Genomic DNA, 20,206 nt, shown 5'->3' with positions numbered 1-20,206 from the left:
TTGCCCAAGGACACACAGCTAATGATAGCAGCGTCTGAACTTAGTCTGTGCTCATCACCTCTACACTCCATTGCCTCTCCAATATTGCATCATCTCACTTAATCCTTAAAACAAATCTATAAGTGTTGGAACCCCTGTTGGACTGAGGAGGAAACTGAGGTTCAGAGAGGGTAAGTGCTCAGTGAAGCAGCTGAGATGTGAGCCTGGGAGTTCACAATTCCAAGGCCTGTGCTCTTACCCATGAGGTTTTGAAGTTGCCCCCTTGGGGTCTTCCTGGTCTGTAAGGCAGGTTATATCTGTGATTTGAGAACAGAGTTTGAAGGCCTGTGCAGGTCTGGAGAGGTGCAGGGAGCTGTCCCCTGGCCTGGCCATGGCAAAGAAAATCTGTTTTCTCTAAGTCCAGTGGATCCCACAGCACTGGGATGAGACAAATTTGAATGTTGCCTGGGTTGACTAAAGGATTTTAAAGGAAAATAAATGTGCTAAGTATTTGGGTATCTTTGATTGAGTATTCTGTCTGTGGTGTCCAGTCAAGAATTATTAGATAATGCCCATGGCAATTTTGGCTTTCCAGCCTCCCAACTACCTTGAGAAAGACCAACTAAGCCTGTGGGGCTGGAGCCAATGAGTGGCAGATCTGAAAGGGAATAGGATCCATCTGTAATGCTAATGAGTTGGCCTGAGGCCCTACAATGACTCTTCACATTCTGAATATACCTTAGACCTGAGTTAAAACCCCTGTCCCTTCCTGGCTAAAGGGTTTGGGGTAATACTTATCCTGTCTGAGCCTCATTTTTTTTTTTTTTTTCATCTGTTAAAATGCAGGTGATGCTCACAGCATAGACACAGATGCAGGAGTTTGATGAGAGAAGTCAATGAGACATTTATGCAAATCTCTCAGGACAAAGCTAGGCCTACAGTAAGCGGTCAGTATGGGTTAGCTGTTGCTATGAATACTGTCCTCTTCATCTGCAGCCAGGTTTCCTTGTTGTGAGTGCCAGAACCACTATCCACAGCTTTTTCAGAGCAGGTAGAACCACTCTTGGGACAGAGAATGGACAGTGTTTGGGGGAATTACCTCACACTTACCTTGCCTATCTGAAAAGCAGGGCTGGCTTCTGGGAGCTGCAACACCACACTACTCTCTGGGAAGATAGCCCTGCTGGTGATGGGTTCCCACCTCACTCAGTATGACAGTCCCAAACAACTCCACTTTTGTAATCAGTTTCATGTTTCAATGACTGCAGAATTTTTAGGTCTGGAAAAATTCAGTAGTCCATCCCTTTATTCCATGACTAAGTCCTCTCTGCATCATCCTTGCATGCAGCAAGTAAGCCTACCTGGTTACCTATAATGACAGGGAGCTCACTATTTAATCTCATAGTTGATCATAATTATTACAATTTTTTTTAATGTTTGTTTATTTTTGAGAGAGAGAGACAGAGCAGGGAATGGGTGGAGAGAAAGGGAGACACAGAATTCAAAGCAGGCTCCAGGCTCTGACCTGTCAACACAGAGCCCGCTGTGGGGCTTAAACTCATGAACTGCGAGATCATGACCTGAGCTGAAGCTTGACGTTTAACCGACTGAGCCACCCATATGTCCCAATAATAATTATTAATCATAGCAAATATGTATTAAAAACTTATTATAGCCAAGCACTATGTTAGCACTTGACATTTAATCCTTAAAATGGCCTTCTGTATGTGATCCCCATTCTGCAGAATGAGCAATTAAGACTTGTGAGGTTAAGTCACCTGCCTGAAACTGCACAGCCCATACCTTTAATGTTTGTGCTGCGGAGTCTAGATATTTGTATGTCTACTTTTGTGGATTTCTTTGCCTGATTGTCCAGTGTCTTCTTCCTCTCCTTAACTATTCATTAGCTCTTCATTCTGGGTAACTTAACTCACTTAGGCTACAATTGGCTGAAGCTGGTTTTCATAAGAGCTAATGTTTAGTGAACATTGATTATGTGACAGGCATTGTATAAGTGTTTTTCATTTACTGTAGTCCTTAATCCTCACAACAATCTTAGAGGCAAATGCTATGTGTCCCTAATTTTATAAATGAGGACACTGATGCACATGAGGTTAAGTGATTTGCTATGTCGCTCACCTGGTAAATGATGGAACTGACATTTGAACCCAAGGACTGATCCTGGAACACAGGCTCCTAACCACTGGTCCTTCCTGCCTTCTCCAGGACTGGGGAAGGACTAAGCTTCTTGTGTAAGGCTGTCAGACAGGTTTCATTTTCCTCTATATTTTCCTTCTAAAAGTCAGCCATTATTCTAGTTTAGCCCTGCTTTTTCTTTTCTTTTCTTTTTTTTCTTTTCTTTTTTTTTCTTTTCTTTTTTTTCTTTTCTTTTCTTTCCTTTTCTTTTCTTTTCTTTTCTTTTCTTTTCTTTTCTTTTTTAAGTGTTTATTTATTTGAGAGAGAGAGAGCAATTGGGGGAGAGGGGAGAGGCAGAGAGAGAAGGAGAGAGATAATCCCAAGCAGGCTCCACAGCTGTCAGTACAGAGCCCACATCCACAGAGCTCGAACCCACAAAATGTGAAATCATGACCTGAGCGGAAAATAAGAGTCAGAGGCTTAACCAACTGAGCCACCCAGGTGTCCCTAGCCCTGCTTTTTCTACAGGAAATTTATGTACCCTTTCTTTTGATATTTAAAAACAGTTGGTTTTCCATTTTTAAAGGTATTACATGTTCATTGTAAAACTTCAAATAATGTATATAATAAAAAAAAAAAAAAGGAAGGCCAAAAAATCACCTAAAATCTCACCATCCAGAAAGAGCCACTAGGCATCACGGATTTGGTAAAGTTCATTCTGTGCATCTTGCTGGTACCATCTGCATATTCATTGCACGCATACTGCATACACTTGCAGGTTTACAGGAAGCCTTTTTTTTTTTTTTTTTTTTTTTTTTTTTTTTTTTTTTTTTAACCAAACAGCATGGAGGAAGTTCCACATTAAAGCATATAGATTCACACCATTCTTTTAGGTAGGCTAATAGGACTCTGTTGTCCTATTGTCTGGTTATACTATGATCTATTTAAATAGTATTTTTGTGTGTGTGAATATTTAGGTTGTTTCTAAATAGTTGGTTTTATTAATGCTGTAAATAAAATTTTTTAAGTATGTGAATCTTGGAACATGATTTCCTTAGAACAAATTCTAGAACAAGAATTAGTGGGTCTAAGTACTCATAGATTTTACATTTTATTGATATTACCCCTTTTCCTTCCAGAAAGTTCTACTATGCAATTCCACCCTTACTGCATGAAAAGGACTTTTACCAGAGTCTCTTTGTTGCTGTGTTTGGTCAGTCTGATGATTTTTTTTTAAGGGCATAGTTTGCCAATCCCTGCCAATAAAATGGGAAAGAATTATATATCATTATCCACATTATGGAATTTAAGATTGGGCATTTTTCCATATATTTATTGGTTTTATACTACATTTGGAATGAAAAGTTGAAAATGGCAATTTGAATAATTAAGTTAATGTGGAAATCGTTGTGTCCTAGACATAACCTAGGAAGCTTAGTAAATATAAAAATTTCCACTTTTAAAAAATTGCTTGTTTATATTCAATTCTTCTGCTCCCAATTCCCATCATGACCTTTGCACAGATGTCCTGGTGAGTACACCTCGTTAAAACACCTCGTTAAAAGGAGGCCTGTAGGCCTCAGGTCTTCACAGGCTCCTAGCTGGCTACTAAGTGATAGGGAGTTCCCTAGCCTTGGTATTTAGGGCTTAATTAATATCTTGTCCAGAGTCCAGAATGGTTCCCTAGAGATATTGCAGTAGTCTGTTGCACGCCCAGTGATTGGGAGTTATTGCTGATCTCTGCAACACTTTATTTCTTCCTCCCTTGATTATTGACTTATTGAACACACACTGACTATTTATGTTCCAGCCATGCCTTTGGTCCACTTTTGATAGTCCTCATGAAATAAGTGTCCATTTAGTAGGAATAGAAACATTTAGTACAATATCTGTAGGTTAGAAACCTTTCTCTAGAATAGACTCCTAGTCCTCTTCTCTGACATGTAATTAAGCTATACAGTAAAGGGTTAAGTGATGATGATTGACTGGGGGTAGAATCTTCCATTTCCTGACTGTTGACCTGGAACAAGTGACTTGGCCTTCATAAAATCAGAGTTGTTGTGAGGATTAAATAAGATTATCTATATTAAATAGCACAGTCAATGTGCGCTCATCAGATAGCTTTCAACTGGAGACCATGGGATACTGGTGACTGGGCCTTGGCTCACTTACTTTTCCTTGGGGAAATAAACTGTAGGTAAATATAGAGGAGGAAATGTACAATACAGCATTCCCAGGAATCTTGTCCATTTCCCTGCATCTCCCTGCTTTCTCTACCACTTTGGCATTACACTTGTCTCCCTGTGCCATGATTATCTGCTGACCTTCAGCCTCCTCAATTAGACTACAGGCTCCTTGAAAACAGAAGGTGGTCATAGTCACTTTCAACCCCTGGCCCTTACCTCCAGCTTGACACAGAACTGGTGTTTACTTCTTGTCAAAGCAATGAATATAATCCATATTACCTAATTTGCCTTAGCTTCTATGGCATGGAATAGTTGTCTTGGAATAAATACTTGTGCAACTAATTAATTAAGAGAAAATTAATTAATTCACTTCCCAATTGCTTTTGCTTTTAATGATAAATTATCAATGATGTATCATCAGTAGGTCTCTGGGGCAAATGAAATGTCTGTCCTTCAGTGTACTATATTTGCTGTATTTACGACTCAGATTGAATTTGGTTAAGCTTTATTGAGAACACATTATAACTTGGGCACTGTGATAAACATTGTGGAGTTTACAAAAAAGAGTAATTCTTGATCCCCATTGTAGCACTAAGGAGGTAGCTGATAATGCCTCCTCACATGGAATGAATCTCTTGGAAGTGGTACAAAATGTTGTACAGAGTTGGGGATGACTTGGAGGAAGGTATTTGGTTCATTTTATATATTCAAATCCTGCTTCAAGTACCAGGAGACTTTACATTTTAAATAGGGTTGGACTTTATCCTCTAGGCCAGGAGTCAGCAGTTTCTCTCTCTCTCTCTCTCTCTCTCTCTCTCTCTCTCTCTCTCTCTGGCTCTAAAGGGTCAGATAGTAAATACTTTCAGCTTTCCTAGCCATACGATCTCTGTTGCACCTGTTTAACTCTGCTGTTATGGCAGGAAAGCAGTCACAGACATGACTGTGACTGTATTCCAGTAAAACTTAATTTATAATATAGGCAATGGAGCAGATTTGGCCTGAGGTTTGCCACCTCCTGCTTTAGGTAATGGGGAGTCACTGATGGGTTTTGAGCAAGGGAGGCTTGATTAGATTTTTGTTTTTCAGAAAAGGCTCTATTTGCTGATACATTGCCATCTCCCTTCTCCTTCCGTACTTAGAGTCAGTAATAATAACCCTTACTATTTATACCATACTTTACCACGTAGAAGCATTTTCAAATTCCATGTAATCCCTACTAGGAAGGTTGGGAAACATCACCCCTGTTTTAAAGAAGAGGAATCACTTCCAACATAATTACTTGTCCTAAGACACAGAGGTGGAGCTGGAACCCAAGCTCCCTTGATGTCAGCTTGGATCTGGTGGAGAGCACCAGTCCCCCCCCTACCCCCCACTCCATTTGGACTGCCAGATGTCTATTTTATGCATTGGTCATTTTCTGCCAGCTGAAGGATACATTTGTAAAAGGAAGGAATATGTCTCATATTCCTTTTATATTCTTCAAAGTATGAGGCATAGTGCTGAGTTTTTTGGGAGACACTTCAAAAATAATTATTGATCACTTACCACTAGATCTTGTGGTTCTTCACATCAAAGTTTAGATTCCCTTCCATTTACATTCAGTTAACTGCTTGGTCAGATCTGTTGGTGTGCATTACTGCATACCTATCTGAAATTAAAGAATTAATGTTTGTGGCCCAAGTCTTTGTCTTTCCAATTGAGAACTGCCCCAGCAGCCTTCTCAATAAGGAACAGAGAGTTGGTACATTTTGGGACCTATTTGAATCTACACTTTCCCACAAATGGTCAAGAAGTTAAAGGGAATTGGCTTTATTTTTGCCTTCTGGAATTACTAAGCATAGGTGTACTTGGGCAAAATTAGACACCAAAAGGTGAGGTTAAGATCAAAACTCATATATTTGGAGTCTAGAAAGGTATTGGATATGTAGCGATCACGAAATCTTTTTCTCATTTTTCAATGTGCCACGTTTGACCTTTTCTCACAATTTCTACTACTTATTCTCATGTCTCCACCATCTATCATCCATACCAACAAAGAAAGGTCTCCATTTTGCCCCCTTTACCATCTATCCACCACACAGCAGCCAGAGTGATCTTTATAAAGTTTAATCAGATCACATCAGAGCTCTCTTTGAAACTCCCCAAAGATATCTTACTGCATTTAAAGTAAGGTCCCAACTCTTTACAAAATCTGCAAGAACCTACAGCATCTTGCCTCGCCTATGTTCCTCATTCCATCTTATGTCATACCACTTTCACCTTTGCTGTCTATGACCTGGATCCTCCAGTCCTGGACATGCTGGATTCATTTTTGTCATCTGGTCTTTGCACTGGCTGTTCATTTCGTCTAGATTGCCCTTCTCCCAGATCTTTCCAAGGCTGAACTTGCACTGATGTAGCCTCAGCTCCAAGAATGTCCCAAGAGGCCCTCCCTAATCTCTTCTCCATCCTCCATGTCCTCTGTGGCCACTACCCTGTTTTATTAGATTGTTTATTTATTTGTTGATTGTCCCAATTTATTGAGAACCTCAATAAGCATTTATTAGGTGAATGACCAAATGAATTCTTATCATTAGAGTCTTTAAGGACTCATACAACCTTAGAAACAGAACAGAGAGCTTTAAAACTTTAGACCTTGGGGAGTATCTCATTCAATGGCTTTCATATCTTCTTTGGAAGTGAAATAATATTTCTGAATTCAAGCTTAAGTCCAATCCCAATATCTGAGACAGAATAAAGCTAGAAAGTTTTAAAATAAAGAATAAAGTTCTAGAAAAGGGGGGATGCAGTGCACCCCCAGTCACTCTGAGCCACACCCTGGAATCCTAGGGCTCCAAACAAACCCAAGTTGAAAACCACTGAGTCAAACCCCTTCATTCTGCAGATGGGGAAACTGAGGCTCTGAGAAGTTCTCCTCTACCCATAAACTCTTCAAAAAGAAAGGGTTTGTATCCCAGCCCCCACTATGACTCCTGACACAGAGCAGGAGCTCAGGGAACATGTGTTGAGCTGTTCAGGTGATATACTAACTTGAAGGCAGAAGTGGAACTGGATGCCATTCTGGAGCTCTGTTCTCTAATGCAGCAGTGAGGATGGTGGAAGGATCATGACTTCCATCTGGCTCAGGTTCAGGTGCCTTACTTGGAACTGGACCTAGTGGACAAAACCAGCTTCATGCTCCCAAAGACCTTTCACGTGGATGAGGAAGCCACCAATGCTATTATTTGGTTCCAAACCCCAACCCTCTGATTACATTTGTCAAAGAAAGCTGGGAAGATAGTCTTGCCATCTCCCTCTACATCCTCTTCATTCTTAGTCTCTTTCTTCTCCCTGCTATTCCTTTTTTTAAAAAAATTAGAAAATGTTTCAGGCATGCAAAACAGCATGGAGGAGAGTGTAATGAATATAAACAAAAAACACAGCCTAGTTTCAAAAGAAAATGTTACAAATCCAGCAGAAACCTTTCCCCTCTGTTCCTTCTCCTCTCTCCTTTTATTCCCTTCTCCTGCCTTCCCTGTGTCTCCTCTTTTGTTTACTCTTGCCCTTCTCTCCTGATTTCTCTCCCCATCTTCTCCCCTAATCCTCTTTGCCCTGCCACCTTTCTTGCCCCCTTCTGCATCACATTTCTCCTTCCTTATCCTTGTCCCTTTCTCCTTTTCTTCTCTTCCTCATTATCCCTTTCTCTTGCCTTCTTCTCTCCTGCATCTTTAATAAGTTCTCGTGGGTCAGTGACTCATTCATTTGGCTGTTCAGTGTTAAGGGTAGGAACTCCGTATCTCTTGGAATTGCCTCTCCTACAAACCTTAGGGTACCTGCCCTTACTAGGATAGTTGTTTGGTCCACATGTCCTCATGGCTAGAGGCACTGGATCCTTCTGCTGCTACTTCTGAAAGGTCACCTCCAGCCTGCCTTCTCTAGGGTAAAAGTTTTACTACCATCAGATGCAAGTTATGGCCATTTTGTCCAGCTTTTTCTCATAGAGGAAAGAGCAATAGCCCAATATACCTCTATATTTTAGTCAGCATTTCCAGAAGATTTTTCTGATATCTCTCACTACAGTTCTTTTCTCTGCATCACTGGGAACATTTTCTTGACACTTTTTAGGTTGTAGTCTTTTACCTTTAAATAATTTTATTTACTCTTCTTGGGACCAGACACTGGGAAACCTGCCTCCTCAGACATATGGAAGAATCTGGACCCTTTTGGATTTATCATTAGACAAATAACTATGTGTCAGATGGGAGTGAGGGGTGCAAGGTTCAGTGGTTATGTCTCACCCCCTTCTCCATCAGCTCAAGTCCAGAAAAGCCAACAAATAGACCAGTGATTTGCATTCGTATAAACAGACTCATTCATAGGGTAGAGTTGGCTTGGGTCATTTCTAGGTTCTTTTCCAATGTTGAGACATCGACACTTCCTGTTTTAGCATGGGAGTGGGATCCAGTGGCAGTAGAAGCAGGCAGGAAACTCCTCCCCCATTAGTACCACCTTCTTTGGTTTTGTGGCACCTGGGAACTCTGTTTCGCTGTTATTTAGTCTAAGTTACACTTGGTAACTTCATCCTATAGATTATCTACAGCTGTTAGGAATAAATTGGAAAAGTCTTCCCATTCCAAAGAGATTTATGTTTCTGTGTAAACCAATCCAACATATTTGGTTGATTAACATGCGTGTACTTACACTAAAATAAGAATGGCTCCAGTGACCCCTCCACTTTTTACTAGCAATGTTAATGTTTTCCAAGTGTTTTCAGATTTACCAGCCAATTTTGGCCTCACAATAATTCCTGCCAAGACCAAGCATTATCACTTCCATTTTGAAGATGAGGAAATTGTGGGAGGCGGAAGAAGGATTTGCCCAAGATGAGTGTGGTCTGGCAGAACCCAAGGACCTCAAATCTTTATTAGATCAGGGAGCTTCCCTGGGGCCTGGAAGAAATTGAGAGCCCACCAGAGGTGCCTTGGGTGGGAGCCAGCAGAAGAGCCTATAGCCTGAGCTTGCAAGGGATCCCCACCCCCTGACATACACACACACCACACACCTACCAGGGACAGTTGTCAAGCCCTGGACTCTGCAGTGCTCCATCCACTGTGGTACTGCAACACATTGGCAGGCAACTGCAATGAAGGCTTTTCCATTTCTGGATCCCTGCCCACACTGCAGAATTTTAACAAGGAGAAGGGAAGGGGGGGTTACTTTATGGTCTGATCTAATCACAGATAAACTGCGAGCTCAGTGGCAGCCAGCAGTTGCAGAAACAGAGGACTCCAGAGCTATTAAAGAGCCCACCCTTCATTTCTGAGATGAGCAAATGGTGTGCCCAGCCAGTATCATGTGTGGCACATAGTAGGCACTGAATAAACAATGGACACCACTGTTCTTTTTTTTAAAATATAACTTATTGTCGAATTGGCTTACATACAATACCCAGTGCTCATCCCAACAAGTGGACACAACTGTTCTTATTTTTACCATGACTACCATTATGCATTGGGCTTCAGGTCACATAGAGATAGCACAAAATTCTAGGAGGTGAAAGTCCTTGCTGGGGGTTGTGGCAAATCTCCAGTAATATTAAGGGTAGAATTAATAAAAATGAAGTTTAAAAAAGAGAAAATGCTTTAAATGTCTCCTCTCATTTTGTTGTTGTTATTTGTCAAGCTGTTTGTTTGTTTGTCCCCCAAGGAACCAAGAAGTTTTCTGTGGCTTTTTGTGGTCCATTTCCTTCTGACTCCTTCCTGGTCCTCTATTACAGGGATCTCAGACTATTGCTGAAGCCAGTGTCCTTTTCTGGCTCTCTTATATGCTCCCTGCCAGTGCTAGTTGTGAAGCCCCGTCTGCCTCCCATGCAAATCACAGGCCAGTGAGGACACCTTTCATTCCCTTTCACTTGACAGGCCCACGGTGTTTGCCTAAGAACAAAGATTTCCTATGATATACCTCACAAAAGCATAGAAGCTCATGTTTAAGTATCTTCTCTCCTCCTCCTTCTTTCCTTCTCTTCCTTTCTTTCCCTTTTCTTTCCCTCCCTTCCTTGCAAGGGTAAGGATATATGGACAGAGAGCCAGGCATCACCTTTTGGCAGCAGCCCAGCCTATACCTAGCCCAGCCCCTTTCTCATCCTCCAGGGTAGAAAATGGAGAAAGCACTGAGCTGGGTGCATGCACCTCTTTCTTGAAGGTTTAGGGGCTCCTCACTCTTATCCATGTGCACTCAGCCAAGTCTTCTCACCCCCTGCCCCACCGCCACCTAGCCTGGAGAGAAGCAGCCTCCTCTCATGCTGGATCTCCCCTAGTGCCCCCATGCATTCCTCAGACTCTAGCCACTGGGGGTATTGCCTTCCCTCCACATCCCCAACTCTAACCACAGCCCCTAGGAGTAGGGGGGACTTCCCATCTCCTAGAATGAAATACTTAACTAATATGGTGAGACTTTTTTCCTACAAAGAGTTATTTCCATGCTTATACCTATACTGCTGAATGACCTAGAACAAGTCACCTAATCTCTGTGAGCTCAGTTTCCTTCTTTCAGAATGAGAAGAATAACTGGCTTATGTAATTAAGTATCTGGCACATAATAGGTATAGTAAGGATCAGCCAGAGGACCTCTTGGCTTTCTATCTTCCTTCGTTCCTATTTTTTGGCCTGTGTATCATTCCCTGATTGTCCCACCTCGCCCTTGTCTTGCCTGGACATGGACCTTTATACAAATGATATGGTTCTCAAGCCAGGGCCTGGCCACCCTCCATGATCCCAGCTGGGCCCATGCCTGGGGCTGCCTCTCTGTATCCCAGTCCTGTGTTTGAGTCTGGCTTGCTGGACAGGGGCACAGGATTGGAAGAAGTACCCAGAGCATGAGACAGTGAAGGAGCCAGCAACCACTGTTGCTGGGGGCAATGGTGAGCAATGCCTCAAAGCCCTCATCAGTACTCCCTAGGATGAGATCCAAAACCTTCTGGGCCTAGAGTTGATATGCAATGGCTTGAAGTGGCCTGATAATTTAGTTAGTGTTGCACACTGGACAAGGAAATACATTTTGAAGATGGACTGTCTAGGTTTCAAACTGTCTCTGCTATTTTCTGAATCTATAATGTAGGGTAAATTTACTTAACCTCTCTATGCTTCGGTTTCCCCATCTATAATATGTGGCTGATAAATATTACTTCATAGGATGACCATAAGGTTTCAATGAAATCACACTTTTAAAGCATTCAGAAAATGCCTGCCAGGCCACAGGCACTTAATAAACGTTGGCTTCTTTTATCATTACTAATATCATTACTATTGGCATCATCATCATCATTATTATCAAAGTGTGAGAACCAACAAAGCTGCTGCACATAGTGGGCGGGAGAATTGATTGATAAAATAGAAGTGTATGTATGAGATAGTTTACATAAAAAGTAGATACAGTAAAACTGAAAGCAACAGTAATTGAAAGGAAATAAGAGGCCAAAAATAAAACAAGGAAAGAGGAGAAAATTCAAGCATAACTTTAGTGTGAGCTTCCTAGTAAGCCATAGCAAAAAGAGAAACCCAATGAGACATGTCATTATCATTACTTAGTGCTGGGAAGTACATAATTTCATCACTAGAGACTTCAGCTGTAAGAAAAACTTATAACAAGAGAGCCAGGCATCACCTTTTGGCAGCAGCCCAGGCTACACTCAGCCCAGCCCCTTTCTCAACCTCCAGGGTAGAAAATGGAGAAAGGCACTGAGTTGGGTGCATGTACCCCTTTCTTGAAGGTTCAGGAGCTCCTCACTCTTAGCCATGTGCACTCAGCCAAGTCTTCTCACCCCCTGCCCCACCGCCACCTAGCCTGGAGAGAAGCAGCCTCCTCTTATGCAGGAGCATATGAAATTTTTGCAAATCTAAAATTTCAGGCCTAAACTCCAAGAGAAAAGGGAATTCTGATGAGATTTGAATGGCATCACAGTAAAAATGGTTGAAGGGATGTGAGCTCTTTAATCCAAAAAAAGAGAAATGGTTGGGGGAAACATGATGTTCCCTTTGAAGACTTTGCCAAGTGGGGAGTAGCACTGTTCTGTGATGTTTCTGAAAATAGAACCAGAACTCCTTGGTGGGATACCTCAAGAATGCAAACTGAGTTTCAGCTAAAGTCATAAAGTCACCAAACTCAAGTAATCCAACAGTGCAGTGAAGTGGCCCATGAGGTCCCTCTCCATGCAAATGTTGTCTAGCTGGCCACCTTCAGGGCCATGTGAGAAGGCTCACTGCACTGTCAGGGAGTAGAGAGATGACTCCTGAATCCCAGGCCACTTTCATATTCTCCAAGTTTATGTAGGATAGGAACAGACTTTCAAAGAAAAAAAAGAGAGAGAGAGAGAGATGAGTTTATCTCCCTTGAACATGGATTAACAACTAACAAAAACCATTCCCTATAGAGCTACTCACTTAGACATCAAGGGGTAGCCTGGCTACCAACTCATCTTTTAAAATTATTATTTAAGATAAAGACAATTAGGAAATCGTTTGTCCAAGTAATTTTCAGTAGATTGGGGGAGACATTCTCCTTGTCAGAAGTAACTACATTACCGGCCGCCAACCTCCTCTATGTGTCCCATTTGCAATCAGCATGAGCAAGTGTGCATCTCTCAGGCTCCCGCAGCTCCACCCCAGCTCTCCTCCATCTGGGCACTCATCACCTGGGCTTCTTTCCTCTCCTTTCTCAGCAGGACTCCTTTGGGCAGTGCCATATTTTGCTCAGCATCATTTGAACACTTCCTATGGAGAGCTTGCCCCATAGTAGACAATCTGTAGTGTATGGTGAGGAGCATGGGTTCTAGAGCCTGAAAGCCTGGGTTTGAATTATGGCTCTATCATTTACTAGTTTCTGAGCTCTTTGCAACTCAGTTTCTTTATTTGTAAAATAGGATTGATTTGAGTACCCTCTCCGCACACAGCCATATACATACAAACACAATTGTAGTATAAGTTAAATGAGAAAATAAAAGTTAAGCTTTTAGCATAGTGGTTGCTTCATCATATCAGGGGTTGGCAAACTATTTCTATCAAGGGCCAGATGATAGTAAATATTTGCAGCTTTCAATGCCATGTGGTCTCTGTTACAACTATTCAGCTCTGCCACTGTAGCATGAAAGCACCCATAGATAATAATACATAAGTAAATTTGCATGGTGGTATTCCAATAAACCTTATTTACATAGACAGGTTGTGGGCAAGATGTTTGCCAATCCCTGTAATTATATGAAGCAGCAAGTCAGATGACCAGATGGAAAATTTAAGCAACCACAGAGGCTAATGGGAAGAAATAAAAGGTGGTAGAATGGTGGTTTCAGTAGTACCACCCAGTCAGTGGTTAAGAACTCAGCCTATAGAGACAGATCTGGGGTTAAATCTGGTTGAGATGAATGGTGTATACTCTCTGAGCCCTGGCTTCCTAATATGTAAAATGCAAAATGGCAAGTAAATGGGACCTATCTCAAATGGCTGATATGTGGATTAAAAGAGATAATGAGACATAGGGCCAGGTGCATAGTAAGAGCTCAATAAGTGTCATCAGTCAGAATGATGATGACAAAGTGACTGTTGATCTTAACTAAATCAAACTGAACGATGGCCTCCCCTTTCCTCAAGGATGCCCACAGAGTATGGCTCATTAGGTAGAGCAAGGACTTTGGATCCTGAGAGTACCTGGCACCCTGCCTTGAGCCTCCTATTTCACTCTCTGTAAATAGGGCCAGTACTCCCAGCTTTCTCCCTGAAGAGGCAGCTGTAATGGCACCATGGAGGGAGATCCTGCCCATCCCCTACATAGAAATATTATGTCAAGTCGGTACCAAAATCAATGATTGCAGTCTCTGTGTGTGTCAATAATGAGCTTTGGCATTTCAGCCTTTCTCTCCCCAAGTGGATCTGAGGACAGCAGGACCAAAAGATCTGTAATGAAGCATATGAATTTTTGTCCCGGTCTGTGAAGAGCCACTTGGAGACTCAAGATTGGAGCAAGTATGGGAAGGCCCTTGGCTTAGATTGCTTTTGGTTGATATTAGTGTCCTGGAATGGACCTGTCTGCATATCCCATTTTGTTGAGGAAGTTATTGCTGTCAGAGCTGAGGCTCATGATGTTCCTTTCCACTCCCTGTTGATGCATGAAGACTGCTTAACAAATGGGTCTCCCTAATGTTCATATTGTGCTTTTTTTTTTTTTAACTCTAAGTTTTTATTCCATACTTTTTTTATCAGGTTTCTTTTTTTTTAAATTTTTTTTTAACGTTTATTTATTTTTGAGACAGAGAGAGGCAGAGCATGAATGGGGGAGGGGCAGAGAGAGAGGGAGACCGTATCAGGTTTCTTAGAAAAAAAAATTTGGACTCTTACAGCACCAATTAATGTTATCAGGCATCCCTTCCTTCATCATATACTAATTGGTATTGATTTTCAATTTATGTCCTCTCTCTCAGCTACGTTCATGGGATTCTCACAAAATGTCCATTTTTTTTTCAGCCCTAGAAATCACAGTCTCCTTCTGTTCCTCCCTCCCTGCCTTCCTTCTCTCCTTTCTCTACCAAAGTCCAGTATACTTCTACCAAACACCCACTATGTGCCCTGTGAGCCAAGCATCATGCTGGGCATCAGGAGTACCATTAAGTTCTCAAGTCTAAAGGATGAAATGGGCACGTTACAGACAGTATGGTAAGAGGCAAGCTCTAAACAAGGTCAAGGTACTGTGAAAAGCCACCTTCAGGGTGCCTAACCTGTTGCTGTAGTGGAGAGATGCTTCCCAGTGGAGGGGACACCTGAGCCATGCCTTTAAGGATGAATAGGAATTCAAGTACATGAAGAAGAGGCATACTTGATGATGTGCCTAATCTAGATAGGAAAATGAATGTTCCTTCCATCTGAACTTGGTCATTGTGGCAGGGCAAGGATAAGTAGCAAATATCAGGAGAGGACTGGCTGGCAGGAGGAAGGGCAGGAAGGATTCTGCAGGCCAAATACATCTTCTGGAGCTACTTTTAACATTTCAAGGCTTAGGTAAAGTATACATTTATGAGGTAAACTTAAATGTCAGGTTTCTATGTTTGGGCTGTATTTATCTCAAAAATGTTGTCTTCTTGGTCCACTGTTACCAATTAGAAGCTTTGATTAGCAGTTATACATGCCTTTAATAATTAGAATGATAAAATAAGTTGATTTTGAATATGTAATTATAAACCATGCTAAGTGTTTTGAGAAAAAAAGATGAGGTCCTATAAGAGAATAATAGGGAGACTGGATTTCCAGAAGGCGTAAGAGAAGTACTTTCTGAAGAGGTGACATTTAAGTTCAGGAGGGATGATTGACGTTACCTAGGGATTATCAAGAGATGGGCATGGAAACAGTGTTTCAGGCAAAAGAGTACCATTCATACCAGCCTTGAGGCAAGAGATGCTTGGCCTCTGTAACAACTAAATAAGGCCACTAGGGCTGGAGCCTAGGGAGCAGGCCAAAGGTGGCCCTAAAGAAACAGACAGGAGCAATAATGTTGGTCCTGAAGGCCATGTTAAGTCTTTTGATTGATTCTGAAAACGAGAAGATGACGTTAAGAGTTTTAAGTTGTGTGTGTTTGGGGTAGAGGGAGAGAAAGGGAGACATGCGGGGTGGGGGTGGGGGGACATGAGCACATTTGTGTTTTTAAATGACTTGTGTGGTTGTCCTGAGAAAAATGGGTTGGACAAAGACAAAAGTGTAAGCAGGGTGACAGCAAAGTGACTATTAAAGTCATCCGAGTGAGAAATGGAAGCAGTTGGACTAGGTAGTAATAATGAAGATGGTGTGAATTAGATAAATTTAAAAACTTATTTCAGTTAAATTTGGTAATAGATTAGTTATTGGTGGTGGTGAGTGGGAAATGATATAGAGTGAGGAAATTAATTTGATTGGAGTTGACCTGAGTTGGAAAACAACATTTTGAGTCTGTTAAATTTATGGCTTCAACTGGGGTTTTCCAGGGCGACTTGAAGAGGTTTTCTGGACCCTCTCAGCCATGGGCTGTGATGTGACTACCAAGTTTGCTTATATCTTTTGGTAAGGAACACACCTCCTTCTTCTATGTGGTGGTCAACTTGTGGGAGCATATGTCTCTGGAGGTAGTGATGTCTTCTCCTACTCTCATGTTTGGAACATAAACCGTGTGCCCCCATCCCACCTAAAGCACCACCCTTTGGAAGAGAAAGACCACTCAGATGCCCAATCAAGTGAACTGTTTGGTTCTCCAGCTTTCTACACTGGAGAGAAATGCTAGAAATACTAAAAAGACCAAGAAAAGTACAGGAGAGAAATAATAGGTTAGTCCAGGCATGTGTTAGCTCCCCCACAAAGGAGCTAATAAATTTCTAAGAAGTCTCATAGAAGAGAAGAGGCATGATATTAATCAATATCACTGAGCACTTACTATGGAGCAGGCCCTGTTTGAAAGATTGTAAATGTGATTTCATTTAATCCTCACAGCTATGCAGTTGAGTCCCATTTTAGGAAGTTGAGGCACAGAGAAGTTGAATGACTTTGCTAATCTCCCATAGCAGTAAATAGTATAACAGGTCTTTGAACCAGATATTTTTATCAGAGCTCATGCTCCTAGCTTCTGTGTTTAAGTGAGATAGAATGGAAGGCCCATAGCAGAGAAGGCCTTGATCTGAGCTAAGAAAAGAAGGAAATACCAAATCTTAGCGGCTGTATAGGCGGCATGCTCCTGAGGTTCTGTGGTGCCCATTTGGGAACTAAGATTTCCAATGTGGTGCTGGGTGTTTTATAGAGTGGAGAACCTTCTATAAAGGGCTGTTTCTGTTCACATATATATTTCTTCCTTAAATCCTTCCCAAGCACCATTGATCTGCAGGAACTGGGATGGGTACTGGGGATACAGCTATGAGCTGAGATGTTCCTCTAGAGTTCATAAGGTACTAAAGAGTCATAAGAGAAAAGGTTTAATTTAAGTGCAATGTGATAACCACCCACCCTGAGGAAGTCATATGCTGTAGGAGTCCACAGGAGTGGCATGAATCCCTGACACATTTTTGTGGTAGTTTGAGTGTGAAAGGCTATATAGTAAGGGAATCTCTTCAAAGGAAGGGCCATTTAGTGTGAGCATGTAAGATGAGTAGGACTTAACTAGGTGAAGGGTTTGGGAGTGGAAGCCAATGGGGCAATGGGGGAGAGAAAGCACTTTGGGAAACACTAGACACAGAGACCTCTGAGTATGGGACTAGTAGGGAGCAGGTTCTCGGAGGCACCAGAGGGTAGAAGGTGCTCAGAGCAGGCATGAGAACAGAGGTAAGTCTCGAAAAAGGTCGACGGGTGCTACATCAAATAGGTCAGGGACTTTGGGTTCCACTCTGAGAGCAGTAAAAAGCTTCCCATGGGTTTGAGGGGAGAGGAAGGTAACACATTTTCTGGGGCAGTGGATCCTTTGTATGTTTCTTGGGTTAAAGTGATGTGCTGATGGAGTCTTTGGCAGGAGGCCTGGTGATCTGGGCCCCAGGAAGTGGTTTTGTTTGGCTCTGAGGAGGGCTTTCCTTCTGAGGCTTAATGGAAGTTGTCCCTCCTGCTTTTTACATTGAGCTTGCCAAGTAGCTGAGATGTGTTTTATTTTCTGGAGAGCTACTTATTCCCTCTATATCAGCTACCTGTGTGTGGGATTTCTACCAATGCATTCAAATACACTTCTAGGTCTCATTTCTAGGCAGCTTCTCTGTAACAGGCATTGGGGGAAAGGATCTCAATGGGTAGGAGTAGAACCTGTAGGGGCAGTGGGGAGGGAAGGACTGGCAACTTCAGGAGCCCCCTCAGCTCATCCTTTCTCACTCACATGGAGGCCTTTCCCTCGTGAGGGCTCCTCAGTCAATTACGAAAGCTCCCAATCATTTGAACAGGCAGTGACAGTCTGATACAGACACCATGGGTAGCCACAGCTCATCAAGCCTTAAGTATATTAGCCACATTGGAATTCCCTTCAGCAACACTTTATGGAGATAATTTTGGATTAATTAACCCCCAATCACTCCTAACAAAGATCCATCTCCACATGGGAGTGTCTGCGTAGAGGACTAGGGGCACCTTTGTGACTGCTCCCCAAACAAAGCAGTTCAGTTATAGGGAAGGAAATGGCTTCTGGAACCAGGGAGGCCTACGTTTGAATCCATGCTCTTCCACTTTCCAGCTGTGTGACCATGAGCAAGCTATTGAAACTTTCTGAGTGAACCTCTGCTACTCATTTACAGAATGGAGATACTAGTCATAACCCTCTCACTGGGCTGTGGCCAGAACGATATGAGGCACCGGAGAGTATTCAGTAAAATGAGATACCATTATTATTATTATTATTATTATTATTATTATTATTATTATTTTCTACAGTGTGTTTAGTGAGCGTTGCAAACCCACTTGCTTTCAGAGCAACTTAGGTGAGTGAAGCAGGCTGGGGAAAAAATTGGCAGGGAGAGATATACCATCAAGGGGACAGTTACTGCTCACCTGCAACCCTCATTGTCAAATGATATCCAGGTCCATTATTATTAGAACCAATGATTTTGTGAAAGACTTGTGGATTTGGTGTTAAAAATACCAACCTTTAATTGTTGGTAACTGATTTAAAATTTTTAAATAACTTGGGGGCCAAACTAAAAACATCTGAAAGCTGCCCCTTTACAACCTCTGGGTTCTCTTTTCTGCAAGAATAATTTAAAACTGGGTTCTGAGTATAAATAGCTTCAGGCTTCCCAGGCCAAAGCATGTTGGGAGCTGACTGTCTGTGGCAGGTCACAGAGTAATGAAATGCCACCACTCCTTCGAAGGTAGCACAACTCACTCATCAGGCGCAGAATCATACTGAAATAGGGAGGTCTGAGCAGGGCTTGGACAAATGCACCCTGTCATATGCTGTGGTAGAGAGTCCCCAGGGGGTGACCAGCAAAATGGCCTGCAAAAGTACACCCAGGACTTTCACAGCATTCACGTGGGCTGTGCTCACCGCTGCTACAGTTCAGCTCCTCTGCCCTCTTGAGACTTGAAAACAAGTGAGAACACTTTGGGGTAACTATAGCAGCCAGGTAATTTTTACTGAAAAGAGTATGTCTACATATTCATTTGTGGAGTCAAATTGATTTCCTAAGGTCAACTCTCTTGAACCTGACTATATCTAAAATGTCTGTTGCCTTGAAAAAAACCTCTGCTCCATTTTACCCAAAAACATTCTCTCTTATGCTACATTTAATATTTCAGCAGGTATTGGCCCACTGGAAGTAGATGGGGTCCTAATTGCAAATGAATATGAAGAAATTTTTCTCACACTAAGACTAAGTGGTTCCAAATATGACCATTTTTTTAATTCATTCAATAAACATGAAGTGTCTAATACACACCAGGCAGGCATTGTGCAAAGAGCCCTGGATTATCAGAAAATTCTGAGACCAAATACAGGCTTTGAAGCTTGCTAAGAGAGCCTCGGTTTCCTCATATGTAAAATAGGATAATAGTGCTAACTCTCATATGATATTCAAAGGATTACACAGACCGTGAATACTTGTGGTCAGTATTCAGTAAATATTAGCTATCAAATGATCATTTGTCTTAATTATCACCACAACCTTTGGGATATTACTGTTATCCCTATTTCCAAGAGAGGAGGAAACCGTGTTTTAAAGCAATCATTTAATTTGTTGAAGGCCACACACCTAGCAAGTGTCAGAACTGGGATCAGTCAGTCACCAAAGCCCATTGTTTTTGTTTTGCTTTGTTTTGTTTTTGTTTGTTTGTTTTTAACCAAATCACTTTGCCAGGGGCAAACCATTCCTTGTCTCCTTGCTTTACTGTCAAAAAGAATTAGGGGCAATCCTAAATTTAAGCTCTGTGAAGACTACAGGGGATTTAGGTAGGTTCTGA

At 41.9% G+C, this 20,206-nt stretch overlaps 2 protein-coding genes across 4 annotated transcripts in view; one reads left to right on the top strand and one right to left on the bottom strand.

The window, feature by feature from the left end:
- Positions 1-14,543, bottom strand: part of INSYN2B (inhibitory synaptic factor family member 2B) — a 39,168-nt gene extending 24,625 nt beyond the window's left edge. For both annotated transcript variants that reach the window (XM_042947083.1, XM_042947087.1), the window contains exon 1: positions 9,347-14,543. The gene's annotated coding sequence lies outside the window, so the exon portion shown is untranslated. The remainder of the gene's footprint in view (positions 1-9,346) is intronic.
- Positions 1-20,206, top strand: part of DOCK2 (dedicator of cytokinesis 2) — a 413,468-nt gene that overhangs the window by 222,319 nt on the left and 170,943 nt on the right. The gene's annotated exons all lie outside the window — the stretch shown is intronic.

This window comes from Panthera leo, chromosome A1 (assembly GCF_018350215.1).
Source record: "Panthera leo isolate Ple1 chromosome A1, P.leo_Ple1_pat1.1, whole genome shotgun sequence".
In the NCBI taxonomy this organism is placed as follows: Eukaryota; Metazoa; Chordata; class Mammalia; order Carnivora; family Felidae; genus Panthera; species Panthera leo.
This window is presented reverse-complemented; position numbering and strand designations above follow the sequence as displayed.